Source organism: Cydia pomonella, chromosome 18, assembly GCF_033807575.1.
Source record: "Cydia pomonella isolate Wapato2018A chromosome 18, ilCydPomo1, whole genome shotgun sequence".
NCBI classification, from domain to species: domain Eukaryota; kingdom Metazoa; phylum Arthropoda; class Insecta; order Lepidoptera; family Tortricidae; genus Cydia; species Cydia pomonella.
The window spans coordinates 12,089,074-12,102,746 of NC_084720.1; the positions used below are offsets into that span (position 1 = coordinate 12,089,074).

Sequence of the window (13,673 nt, forward strand, 5' to 3'; positions counted from 1 at the left end):
ACAGCAACTTAAGTTTCGGTTAATAAGGCGGGGGCGAACCAGCAGAGTCTGCAGTCGCATACGCATCGATTACGGTGTTTTGTTTGACTTTTACCCGCCCGGTGGAGGGCTGATCACGAAACTAATTATATCTCGGGGCGCCCGTCCGGTCTTACTCGGCTTACTCATATACATTACACATATAGCTTACGAAATGTATATAATAGAGAAGTGGACAACAATTCAAACTATGATTTATTTTGGATGTTTTCGAAGGAGAATAAGATTAAAGTGGTAAAGAAACCTCTTCAATATTAACATAATTTGATAGGACTGTCCTTGTCTATCGCGGTCAGCATTTTGGGGACCCAACGGGCACTAAAATTAGAGATATTTAAATAGCCATGAATTATTTCATTTACCCGTTCCTTACTGATGCCCACATCTCTAGCTATACGAGTGAAACAGTGGGATTTCACTCGTCGGTCTTCAAGAATTATATTTTTCACCTTGGTCACATTTTCTTCAGTGATGACAGAAATTGGTCGTCCACTACGAGGATCGTCTTCTAGGCTTTCGCGGCCCGATTCAAATTGCCTAGACCAGATCTTTATTGTGAAATCTGAAGGACACAAATCACCAAACACGGGCATCATACGTTGTTTTATCTGCGAACGCGTATTTCCTTCTTTGTGAGAAATTTAATCACTGAACGTTGCTCAATTTGGTCAAATTATTTTTCTGTAGCGACATATTGCAAAAATTCGAATGTCAAAAACAAATGAAGAGCAACTGACAAATAAAAATTTTGAAGTTTTGAAAAAAGAATAGTCAATAAACACGAACTCATAGCGGCCAGTATTTTTTTATTATTATTTATAGGCTAGGTAGATTACTTTTCAGCCACCCCTCGTACCTGTAGCAGATACCTCATTTAATCTATTCTACTGGCGCACATAAACCGAAGGTACTTGGCAATGTACTTACATCTTACTTCAACAGAAAGCGTAAACGATCGAATGTGTGGTCCTTAATTGCAATAAGATATCTACAAACATGCACTTGCAAATGGAAGTATAATTGATTTATTCGTATTCATTAACTTGTTGCATCTTTTTAGCAAATAATTTGATAAACCAAGTGGGCGTGGAGGTAAAATACGAATTCGTTAATTTTTCGTTTCCATTTTCTCTGCCTTTTTCTTCAGAGGGGTCGGCGTCTCATCTGTGTACTCGCTCGAGGGAACGAATGTTCTATCTAATTAACTTTATCATAAAGCGCAGGTTATTACCTTGTCGGCGGAATGGACGGTTTAATCGAAAGCGCACTTTTGAAATATCGTGAGATCGTATCGTTTAGATAACATTTATAGGAATGAACAATGTTTCATGAAACATCGAGCAGATACTACTTTTATAAAACTAGACATGACTGAAAGGCGCTTGAGGTCTAAGCAAATAAATAAATGAGTGTAATAACAGCACAAGTAAACCTTCTAGAAATAGAAGCACGAAAGAGCTTCATAATTCACAAATAGTGGATGTTTCATCAATATGTCCCTTACGAAAGTTCAGTTGACTGTAAGCTACCGAACATATGGGAACAAAACTTACTTATAATATGAGTACGTACCTACCCAACCCTATTTAATTTAAACAATATATAATTTTTAACGGAGTTCTGGAATTAAAAAAGAAAACAAAATAAATGCTCAACGTAAGACTAAATAAATAAAAACTGAAACACTTAAATGCGTCATAAACACCGTCGCGAAATCAACTGCAGTCATTTCCACATACAAATAAAGGCAGCACACGACGCGGCGAGTGGCGAGTAACAGAGTTATCTCGAACGGACACGATGGCCACAATAATCGCGGGCTGGCAAACGGCCACAGGATCACCATAGCTTACCTACTCTTCGCCTAAGTCGAACCAATGTTTTATCTGGAGATGCTAGCTATTCGTAATCAGAGATCAAACTTATACTAGTTGAACTGAAAACTGCGCTATGCATGTCTTAGAAATATAAGCGCAGTAACCGGCACCGCTGTCGCCAATCTGCTAAGTGAGTTATCTCGCACGACACAAGTTGCAGCCGATGATTTTTGGGATTCGTAGTCGGCCTATTTCGACGAATTAGGGTCGGAACCCGTTTACTGCTAGTGACACCTGGCGTAGCTGGTCTTAAACAAGAAATATAATTGTGGCGTTTAAATTGGTATTTAATGAGCCACTGTATATGCACTATAGAGGAAGTATTAAAAAACTAGAGTAGCATACCCATCTCAGCTGATAACAAATAACATGATACTTTTATAATTTGCCTTAAATAGATAATTTACGTAGTCGTTGATCATGGAAAAGGGGTAAAATCATCATAACTATTTTGGACTTAACCTTGAAGTGATAATAAAAATTAGGGGTGCTTTTATTATGAGCAGGGCCCGTACTTTTCATGCCGTTGACGCATATATGACGTAATTTAACATACAGGGAGTTGTTTTACAATACTACAAATTTAGATAATTTACTTATTGACGGGTATCAAAATAAATACTTGTTACGAGAATAAAAGCTTGTTACGCTGTTAAAAATCAAAAATATGTAATATATAATAAATTAATAATCTATTATTTATTTGAGTGACAATAAGATGAAAGTCAGTTAGACGTTTCTGTACTGATTGTCAAGTATATGTATAAATTACCTAAAGAGGTTGATAAATGATTAATTATTATGAAAATACTAATTGGAATCATACTCTATATAACGTGACGTCATTTTTCTGTCAACGGCATGAAAAGTACGATCCCTGATTATGAGTGAAATCTGGGCAAAATATTTTTCCTCACTGCGAGTTATAAATTCCTTTGAAATCGTTGGAGACTTAGTAAAACGTTTTTTGTTTTTTCCTTATAATTTCCGGAGATACTAATGTGCGATTGTGGTACCTATAGGTATCATTGGAAAAAACTACTTACATATAAATCAGTAAAGTCAAAGCAAAGGCGTTAGAATGCCCAAATGCATCATATTTCAGTTCTTTAGCATTTATTTCAGCTATGCCAGACAATCTTAACTTAATTCATCAAGTTAGTGGCCACAAGAACACAGCGCCATTCCATGAATGGTCCCCGTCGGACCGGCAGGAGGTCCGCTGCGATTCACTTAGTAAGATTAGTTCGGACTCCATCGAAGGTTTACACCTCGGAACGCGTCCAACATTACCAACACCCTAATGCGCTTGGGAAATCTATATGGTGCAATTTACACGTTCCTTGGAACGGAGATGGAAAGTATTGTGAAATGTAAGTGTATGTAAATGGTTCGTCAGTGAAAAACGTGTTGTTTCATAGTGCAATAAAATTTAGAAGTTACAATAAGAATAATACATCAGAATAAACGGTAAACCTACACGTTATTGAGCTCAATATCCTCCTATCGTTCGAGTATGACCTCCCAGCATATTTTAGGAGACGCCAAATTGAACTCACTTCTTTTTCCTCCTAATGACTGAGTGTCGTGACCACATGAAGTCGTTATTTTGTGCACCAAGGCTCTCCAATCTGCAGGATTTTCCGCCTTTCTAATAATAAATAGGCGCCTGTGTAGATCCCTAGTAGGCCTTTTTTATTTATTTTATTTTATTTAAATATGAAACAAACGGTCATACAAAAAATATTATAACACTTTCTTCTCTTAATCTAGATCTATAGTTTCCATGTTTGTTAAACATACTTTTTACTATGTCCACCCAGTCCACTATCCCGACCTCCATCCACCATGCCAACCACAATGCACTTCTGAAAGTTGTCCGGCTCCCGTTTGTTAAGGATCCGCTGGAGACAAGTGATTGATAAGCGGCACTGGATTTTTAATTCCGTCAGGATTGACGCAAATATACTTGGTATGTGTGAATATAAACTTAGTTCAATTTGACGTGCAACCATCCACACATACGGATACATTGCGGATATAAGTATATCCGTTTATTTTGGATACGGAGCCCTAACAAGACAGGATATTCTCAGACGGCTCTTAGTTGTACCAACCAATAAAAGAATACGGCAATCCTAATAACCAAAAATTTTATTACAAACACTAAATTCTGAAGAGAAAATTAATGCATTCAAACATAAAGAGAAAGAACGCAAACTAATTTCCAAGCGGCGATTATAAATAACCTAAGCGACCCAAAGATAGCTCAGCACTAATCTTGGAAGTTAAAAATTAAATTTAACCAATAAAATTCAGCGAGAGAATCTACGGGCAAAGTTTTAGCTCCCATCTGAGATAAGACCGCGCGTCTAGGCTAGTTTCTATCGAGTGTGGATTATTACAATCAGGGAGTTAGTAAAGAGGGAGCTTAGTTTTGAACATCCGTCCGACCATCAGTTTTACAAAGGAAAATCACTTTCATGTTTGACTTGAGTGGTTTACAGGCGAAACAGAACTAACTACATATCATTTGTTTGAATGTTTCATTGAATAGTAGAAATTGCTGACAATAAAGAAAACGGGCCAATTACAAACACAAACTGCAGAGTTTGAAACTTATTGTTCTAAGTCCGTGAGGAAATAATAAAAGTATCAGTGGCTCTCGACGTGGAGGTATTGGAATCGAATAATAGAACGTGAAACTTGGACTCGCACTGGAGCGCTGACTGGACTAACTCTTATTGCAAACTCGCGCGACCCGCTACTTAAACGACAACACTCGGCTGTAAACCTGGGTACAGACTGTGTCCTTGTTCAATATGTCCTATTCACAATATCTGGACGGCATTGCCACTTGAAGCATATGATTTGTAATTTTTTGGCTGGCCGTAATGTAGCCGCCGTGCAGGTCAGGATCACGACGAATCGAATAAAACTTCGATTCTTAGTGAAGTGTTATAATTTTCCAAACTACTGGTTTATAAAGGTTTAATTGCCAAAACGGTTACATGTAGAAAGTGGTGTTGATAGTATGGAGGATGATGAAAGAGTGATTTGCAATATTTGATCTTGAAGTGCACTGTTGTGTACGTAGCTTTACAAGTTCATAAATACGCTTAAAGTTGCCACCGTGTTGAATAAAAGGAAGTAAGAATCTTTGTTGCCTAAGTATTTTTTCCATTCGACTAAGTGTAAGGGAATGATGTTACGGCTTATATCAAACACCGTCGTATTTTTGGACCCTACTATTTGTAACTAAGCGGTGATGGCCGAAATGATATGACGTCCGACTTTTAATCCGGAGGTCGCGTGTCGATCCTGGCTCGTACCAATGAGTTTTTCGGAACTTATGTACGAAATATCATTTGATATTTACCAGTCGCTTTTCGGTGAAGGAAAACAACGTGCAGAAACCGGACTAATCCCAACAAGGCCTAGTTTACCCTCTGGGTTGGGACGTCAGATGGCAGACGCTTTCGTAAAAAACAAGTGCCTGCGCCAAATCTTGGGATTAGTTGTCAAGTGGACCCCAGGGTCCCATGAGCCGTGGCAAAACGCCGGTACAACAGGAGGAAGAAGAATATATTATTAAATTGTTTTATAAGTCTTACTAATTTAATGTTATAACATTTAATGTCCCATAGTTTTTATGTCGTTCTCAATATTATACTTGGACAATGCTATGTACTCCATAATTGTCCTATTATATCAGGTGAAGTACTTTAAGATTATTGTGATGTGATGTAACATATAGTAATATATACGATCTGGTTGTACTTAATAAATAAAAATAAAAAGCATGTGAAAAGAATAAGAATTATTCATTATGGTTATTCATTTGTATATAATTAGGTACTCATAATTCTCCCAAGAAATAACGTTTACATAACCTAGAACATATACTAAGTTACTCAATATAAGTAACCAAGTAAGCGGAATATTTAATGTTAGTTTAACTTTCATGTGGCCAGGTTAAACTCTATAACTATCGGTCAAGAGCGAACCGACCATCATCAACTGAGCCGAGCATTAAATAGGGTGAAAAAATACACTTAAACAGGGTATTAGATGTAATATGAAAAAAAGAGGCAAACGAACAGACGAATCGTCTGTTGGAAAGCGATTACCGTCGCCAAAGGACACCTGCAACACCTGAGGGGTTGTAAGTGCGTTACCGGCCTCTAAAATGAGAGTACAATCTTTTCTTGAAGCTTTGATGTATGCATAAAACGTTGTATTTCTCTTAAAAATATATCTAACATAAAACTAATTTAAAACTAAGCTTAATCACTAAACCTAAATGTATCAGAACTTAAATATAAATATAAACTAAATATGTATAAAATAACTACCTACTGTCGGGCTGCCCCCGATGCAAAGGTGCCTTTGCATCAGGAAAAACCCGAAGCGGGGGTTAAGGCCCCTTTCTAATTTCTAGTGTTGCTGAAATTTCACGTGAAGCTAAAAAGAACTCAAATTTTCTACAAATTATTTTTTATACAAACTAGTCTCACGTAATAAGCCAATAAAGGTTTTTGATGTTTATTTCTCGAGGCGCGGAACCCTAATAATGCACTTTAGTGAAATTTGCTAGCTTGCCGTAGCCTATTAGCTAACCTAATAGCTATTAGGAGCACTTCCCAATAATAGTACTAATCGACAAAGACGTACGAAAGTCGATATGAAGTATGAAGGGCGTTAGAAACTTTACGCAGATATAGCTACAAAGTTTAATAGGCGGACGGGAAAGATGTCTTATGCTTGTTATTAGTATTGCTTGTCTAATATGATAGAAGACGAACGGAAAAAAACGAATTATTTTAAATAATATTATATAATATAAAATTTATTGATATCAATATTTCAATATTTTTACATATAAGCTTGTGATGAGCTAGTGTTTAAGCTGCATTGCATTATCTACACAGCTAACAATGAACATACTAGTTTAACAACAACAGGTTATACTTTAACTTTTGTTCCTAGATAAATGTAACACCTAATCTTTTACCAATAAGAATAATTAGTCTACATAGTAAGCAAATATGTCTTCAAGTATGATGGCACAATACAATACAGGTTAGGGTTTTTACGCCGTGCGTCACCGCGCAAATTAACGGTTTATACATAACAAAACCAACACAGCCGGAGCTTTATCTCGACATATTAATTTCGTAGATATCAGGTCAGTTAAAGGACGCGCCGCACTGACACACATGCACAGAACATATCGGTCGGACTCACATTGTCCCGGTTTCAATATGCATAGCTCAATACCGGAACCCGATGCTAGGGGTGACGTTCTCGTAGTTAAGCGAGCGAAGGCGAGTTATTGCCACAAAACCAGTACAAATTGGTTATTGCAGTTCCAACTGTGCCACAAATTATTTCCGAAAATAGTTAACTAGATTAAAAAACATCTTATAGACCGCGAGCCAGGAACAGATTTCCATGACCAATCGCCTTCCGGGCGAAATCTCGTATAGTGGTTATAGACTATGTATGGTGAATCCTTGTGGACGTCAGCAGCCGCTCCATTGGTGAGTTAAGGAATGGCAGCCACCGTAACACGTAAAAAAATTGTCATCGCCTCCCGTTTGATAGTTCAGATGCTATTGTTAGTTTAAAAAAAAGTCTTCGCTTTACCTTTTTATGGTAGTAATAGCAAAATCATGAAACTTTGCATGTAGCATTCCATCAGGCGTTTCAAATTAATGAAATAAATCGCATACTTTGCGGACATAAAGTGGTAAGGCGCGTATTTGTGTATGTTTAGCTGACGTTCTTTCCAGCGCAATACAACCGGCTGACTTTTTTAAAAATTTAAAACAGCATCTAAACTATCATGTGACAAAGTATCAGCCGGGGGGCGATGACTGACAATATATGCTCCTGGCCCGCGGTCTATTAAGAAACCATTAAACCGACCGAACAAAACGACTTCACAACAGTTTAAAAAAATGTTTTGATTTGAAAAGTTCCCTCGATTTTTCAAGGATCCCATTATCAGATTAGTACTTCGTGACAATAGAACAAACTATGAAATTTTCAAACCAACATTTTAGAAAATTTTGGCAAAACTTTCTGTGGTAAATCCGGAAACATACATTGGACTGACTGGACAACATGGGGCGCAAGCTCGTCTGTGCTCCGTGAGCGACGATTGTACTGGACCAGTTCATTTGTCAACGGCCTCTGTGCTGACAGTGATGCACCGGCGATGGACGCTTGCTGACAGATTATCAAAGGTTGCGACAATCGGCCGGGTTCCGCTTCAGGCACCTAGCAAACGTTTATACGCTCAAAATTCATGAAAAATTCTATATGCCTTAATTAGACTACATAGATGAATGATTAGATGTTTCAGGTTCCTATTTATAAAAACCTCTTAGATATTTGTAAACCGTATTGGAATTAGTTAAAATTGGCAACAATATAATTGTCAGTGTAATCATTATTTGAAAATGGTTGTTTCTAGGCCTACTTGAATAAATAATGTTAAGTATTTTAAATATTATTAATTTGAAGAACAATGCATGTTTCAGTCTCATTTCAGATCTCTTCGTTTTGGTTGTTATTAGTTATTTTTGCGTAAAATGACGACCTGCAAGACAACATAACAATTATTGCTGCTGATTTAACATTTTGTGTAGTTCTTCTAACAGCACGTAAGCATATACATATTTGATATTTTGTTTAAGTACTAATACTGGTTTATATTTAGTTAACTTTTCTGACATTTGTCTAGTGAACACCATTCCCGTCGTGTAAAAACTATTATTTTGACTACGTGGAAAAGCACCAATAAATGCAGAAAATCAAACAAAAGGCCATTTCGCATACGGTAAAAGCCTATTTTGAAATTTCATTACACGTTGGGAGCCCGTGAAAATTCACAGTGGAAAAAACGTAGAGGTTAATATGTAAAAGTGCAGTGTATACGGTGACAGTAAATTGAATGAGGCGGGCGCGGTGTTTGCTGCGCTCATCAATCATCCCCGTATGGATTTCGTTTTAATGCGGCGTCATCGTCGTCTCGTGGCCACGCGTCACGCTCCGCGCATATTGTTTCACGGGACCCGATTTTACGCTCAACCTCAACTATACAATGGGGTTTGTAAAGGAAAGATGGCGTGCCGGTTTCCCTCGTGTTGGGTCGGTTATGAATTCATTCCAATAATATCTATCATTTGAAAATACCTAATTCAAAAAAAGAACCGTAAGTATTGTTTACGTACAAGTTTTTTATTAGTTCCTTTTAGGTCGACAAAGTTCTAATTTCTTAAGATCCACTTTCTCGTATGAAATTTAAGATTATCAACCTCAAATATATGAGGCGAAATATGTATAGTTTCCCCAGGAATTTACGAATTTATGCGCTACATACAAATCATTCCCATATGTTCTCGCCTCTTGTATGACGGTGGTCACGTTGGGCGGGGACAGATAGGAATACACCGAATTTACCACTGCCAAAGATACCATATATTGCAGCATTCTACTTTTGATCAACCTTCACCACATTCCGTGTTATCTTTCTACTCTTCAAGACGTATAAACTGGCACCAAACATGAAATGTCCGATTTCATGCAAAGACATGCAAAGATATAAAATGCACTACAACACTTTTCAAAGCTATGTACCACTCCATTACACTTCGCCATAAGACGTTCCTTTCTTTCACGCTGCCTTGCTAGGGAACTCTACGTTGGACATCTCGAACGTGCCAGCCAGTCCGGTGGAAGTTAAAACGAGAAATTGCCCAACAAAGAAGTGACCCCTTCCTCGGATGCAGCGGACGTGAGCACGGCAGGTAGGACAAACAAATTCTCACCTATTGTACTCGTATTTGCAGATGCTGCAAATTAAATCCCCATTCGTGGAGGCCGACTTGGGATATGTGGAAAGAGCGCTCGGCGATATCATTATGATGATAATAACATGTTTTATGTTTGTAGCCGATTTCATATATTTTCTATGAATGTGTTAGTCCAAAAATACAAGAAAAATAATATTAGTAAGCTTTTAAAAGAAATTGTCTTGTATTTAATATTATGCATTAATAACCGCAACGGACATCCATTAAAAATACAATCAGTAATCGGCGAGTTGTATGCCACAACGCGGTATTTCAAATTGTAGTAGTATGAATAAGCCTTTAATTTAGGCCTTTTAAACTCTTCGAAAAAAATGATATATAAGTGTAGGTAATATATTTAACTACAAACGACTACATTAAATATGCAGTTGTTGAGCCATTCACGTTTCACGTTTGGTGCAAGTTTATTCGCCCCGAGTTGCAACCAAACCAAAACGCCGCGCCGATCACTGCACATGATGCAACGTGTATTCTGCCGAATACACGTTGCATCATGTGCAGGGATTATGCGATATTGCGAGTGATATTACGTTGGTCATGTGCGTATTGGATATAAATTCGAAATTTATTTCATGACGCGTAACTGTTTGTTAACTATATGAATACCAAAAAAATAATATTGAAGTGTGTTAAAAATCATCATCCGCTCCTCGTATAAGTTTGAATCGCACGTGTTCAGTAATCCACGGTGTCGTCCGACGCCATTGTCGTCCGCTCGTGCCGGGCTTAAGGGCTTCGCGAGCCGACTCCACGGACATTTCGTAAATTAATAACCAATCACGCCGATACTTCGGGAATATTAACGCCGGCAGCTTATCGGGGAATGGGATGTACTGCGCGTTCAACACGGAGGTAGGTTAATATAAAATTTTGGTACTTTCAAGATGTATGCATTGAATCTAGCAGGTCAGTTTTACCGTTAGAATCGACGAGTAGTAACGGATGAGGCAGATTGTACTCGCAGAAAGCAAGAAACAGTTCAGACAAAATAAAACCAGCAATATTTTATTTGAAAATTTGTGATTTTTTGCCAATTATAATTTACATTTCGGAATTTAATGTCGCTGCGTTACTAACATTATATACCTAGCAGTCAAGTTTAGCTACAGTTACCAATCCAATATATATGGTAACGTGGTTATCTCATCACACCGACGCAGAGTACAGATCTAATGTGAAGACCGCATAAAGCGCAGGGCATACCTCTACTGGCTGGCACGCTAATTTACGTTTGGGTGACCTAAATGTGTTTTTTTTATGATAGAGGAGGCAAACGAGCAGACGGATCACCTGATTCTAAATGTGACAATTACATTCTTTTGATTTTCCTCATGTCAACAATTCTATTCTTGTAAAAGTATAACAACATTTAATTACGTGGTTAACTGGGAGTTTAACCTATTTTAATAACATTTAGATGACCCCGACGTGAATCCGGTGTGTGTGTTGTACTGCAACTAGACAAGATATGAATGGTCTGTGTTGCTTTTTGTTGTTCCATCTTAACGCAATCAAAGCTTGACTCCAGGATATTAAAGTTCAAAACTTAATGCCGTAGGTGATTAATTTGTAGGTCAACAAGAGACAAAACTCATTATAACTAAGTTAACTAACTGAGGCACGTTAACTTTTATGTATAAGAGAACAACAATGCGTTCCCTAATTGTAGCTTCTGAAATCGTCATATTAAGGAATATCGGCACGTGAACGTGACGAATTATAATCTGTGCGAGCCGTAATCCCCTTGCAGCGGCGCGCGGCATGAATCAAGGCTGTACCGATGCACCGTGTTGTTTCTGCATGCCTAGTGCCGAATGTTTGTTATACCTAACAACTGGAATATATTGCTCGGCATTCTGGTATACACCATCGTGACCTTATTTATTACCTTACCTACTATAAAAAAACCGGACAAGTGCGAGTCCGACTCGCCCACCGAGGGTTCCGTGTAAGTTTAACTTTTTGTTAATAAAATATAGTTTTGAGATTTTTTCCCTGTACTTGTAGTGTAAGACGATATTACTTGCCAAATTTCATAGTTCTAAGTCAACGGGATGTACCCTATACATTTTGATTCCCTTGAGAGTGTCGAAAAATACGTTTTTTCGCGGCATATCTTTTTTTCCGTTATCATAGAAATTTGTTTTTTTTTTTTACAGCTTCAAAGGGACTGTAAACTTGAGTATAAGCATATGATTTCAATTTCAACTAGATACCTCAACGTGTTGTCGAGATCAAGGGTATTGACAGACAGACGGACGAACAACAAAGGGTTCCATTTTATCCATTTGAGGTACGGAACCCTAAAAAGACAGAACATTCACGAATGCTGTCATTATTTAGATTTCTCACCGCCGTTTTACAATTACACTATAAATGGCCAGATTAAGTGTTTACTTACATTGTTTACAATTGTTGTTTTTTTTTTTAACTTTGCCCCTGTGTATACCTTTGCCCAAAAAGACATTTTTTAAACAAATGTATTTATATAGCCACGTGTAAAACAGTTATAGCAACAACCTTGCAATAAAAAACACTGTTTAGTAGTTCAATATCATAAAACAAAGGTGCCACAATATGGTCCAAACAAGTTATAAAATTCATTTGAATACAATAACAAAGTTAAAGCAAATCTGGCGGACGGCGCGCAGAATTCGAGGTGTCGGGGCCGGCGCACTCCATTTGATTGGGCATTGTTTCGGGCGGCCCGACGTTAATACGCTGCACTGGATGCGATGCGAATCCAATTTTGGGCCACGCAACCTGAGCGACCTATCCACTACTAACGCTCTTATTCTCTTACCTGCCACTATGATTGCTTTAAAAATGAACTTTATATAGCAAACGACACGGCCCCTATTACAGTCATACGTGAGTATCCGTTACGAGGTTTACAGAGCGAGTATTAGATATCCTCTGCCTGATATGTATTAGTATTCAGAGCGAGAGCGGCTGTACGTGCTCGCGGGGAACGTGATGCGAGCAAACAAAACACGGGCGTACTTGAAATAGACCTGATTCTGAGATTCCTCAGGCTTTTGTCGTACCCATTCATTCTCAGAGAAAAACCGGACGGTGGCCTGGATTTCGAAACGATAATGGACTAAAGGTTACCTACCTTTTAAAACATTCCATGAACTTTTTCTTAGCTTTCACTATAAGCATTGTATGCAATTAACAACGATTGGTGCACATTTCATGTCATGTCAAATTATGCGAGTAACAGGAACATTTCCGCAGGGAATATTGTCGGCATCACGGCTAGTCGATTTCAGGTCACTTTTGACACTCTATTAACCTTTTTTTTTTTTTTTTTTTTTTTTTTTTTTTTTTTTTTTTTTCCCAGGAAAAATCTTCGAAAGATTCCCCAGCGCCAGGGGGAAACGCTGAGGATATGTGAGGTTTCTACTCACTAAAAAACCTGGGGTGTTCATCTCTCTGCCTTTGGGGTGGGGTCACGGGCACGTGGTGTCAATCATCCGCAACACACTCTATTAACCTGCTCCAATTTGGCTGGGACATAAAAGCATGGCAATTGAATATATGTACTGTCCTTGTCCAACGTATGATGAAATGGGCAAAAGCAATCCATATTAGGTAATGTTATTAACTTTCCAAATACGCTTTCTGTCGATAGTATATTTATATGGATTTTGGGATTAGCTTCAGCGTAATTCTTCATCTTACAACTCTTATCTAGTCTGCGAATATCGTTTTAGTAAGATGAAATCGATATGCTGTCAAGTTCTGAAAATTGGTTTGGAAACTAATTTTGAACAGATCTACGTTGGTATATTTGTAAGACACACGAAAGATAGAGTGCAAACAGCAAGGCGAGACGTGCGGACGAGGCGGGCACCGGGTCTAAGAAGTT

The 13,673-nt window shown here is 38.0% G+C and overlaps 1 protein-coding gene and 1 long non-coding RNA gene across 4 annotated transcripts in view; one reads left to right on the forward strand and one right to left on the reverse strand.

The window, feature by feature from the left end:
- Positions 1 to 13,673, reverse strand: part of LOC133527487 (membralin) — a 134,966-nt gene that overhangs the window by 77,535 nt on the left and 43,758 nt on the right. The gene's annotated exons all lie outside the window — the stretch shown is intronic.
- LOC133527500 (uncharacterized) lies at positions 1,531 to 13,093 on the forward strand. The gene is made up of 3 exons (XR_009800892.1): positions 1,531 to 8,587; positions 8,668 to 8,763; positions 9,776 to 13,093. It is a non-coding gene; the product is annotated as an uncharacterized LOC133527500 (long non-coding RNA).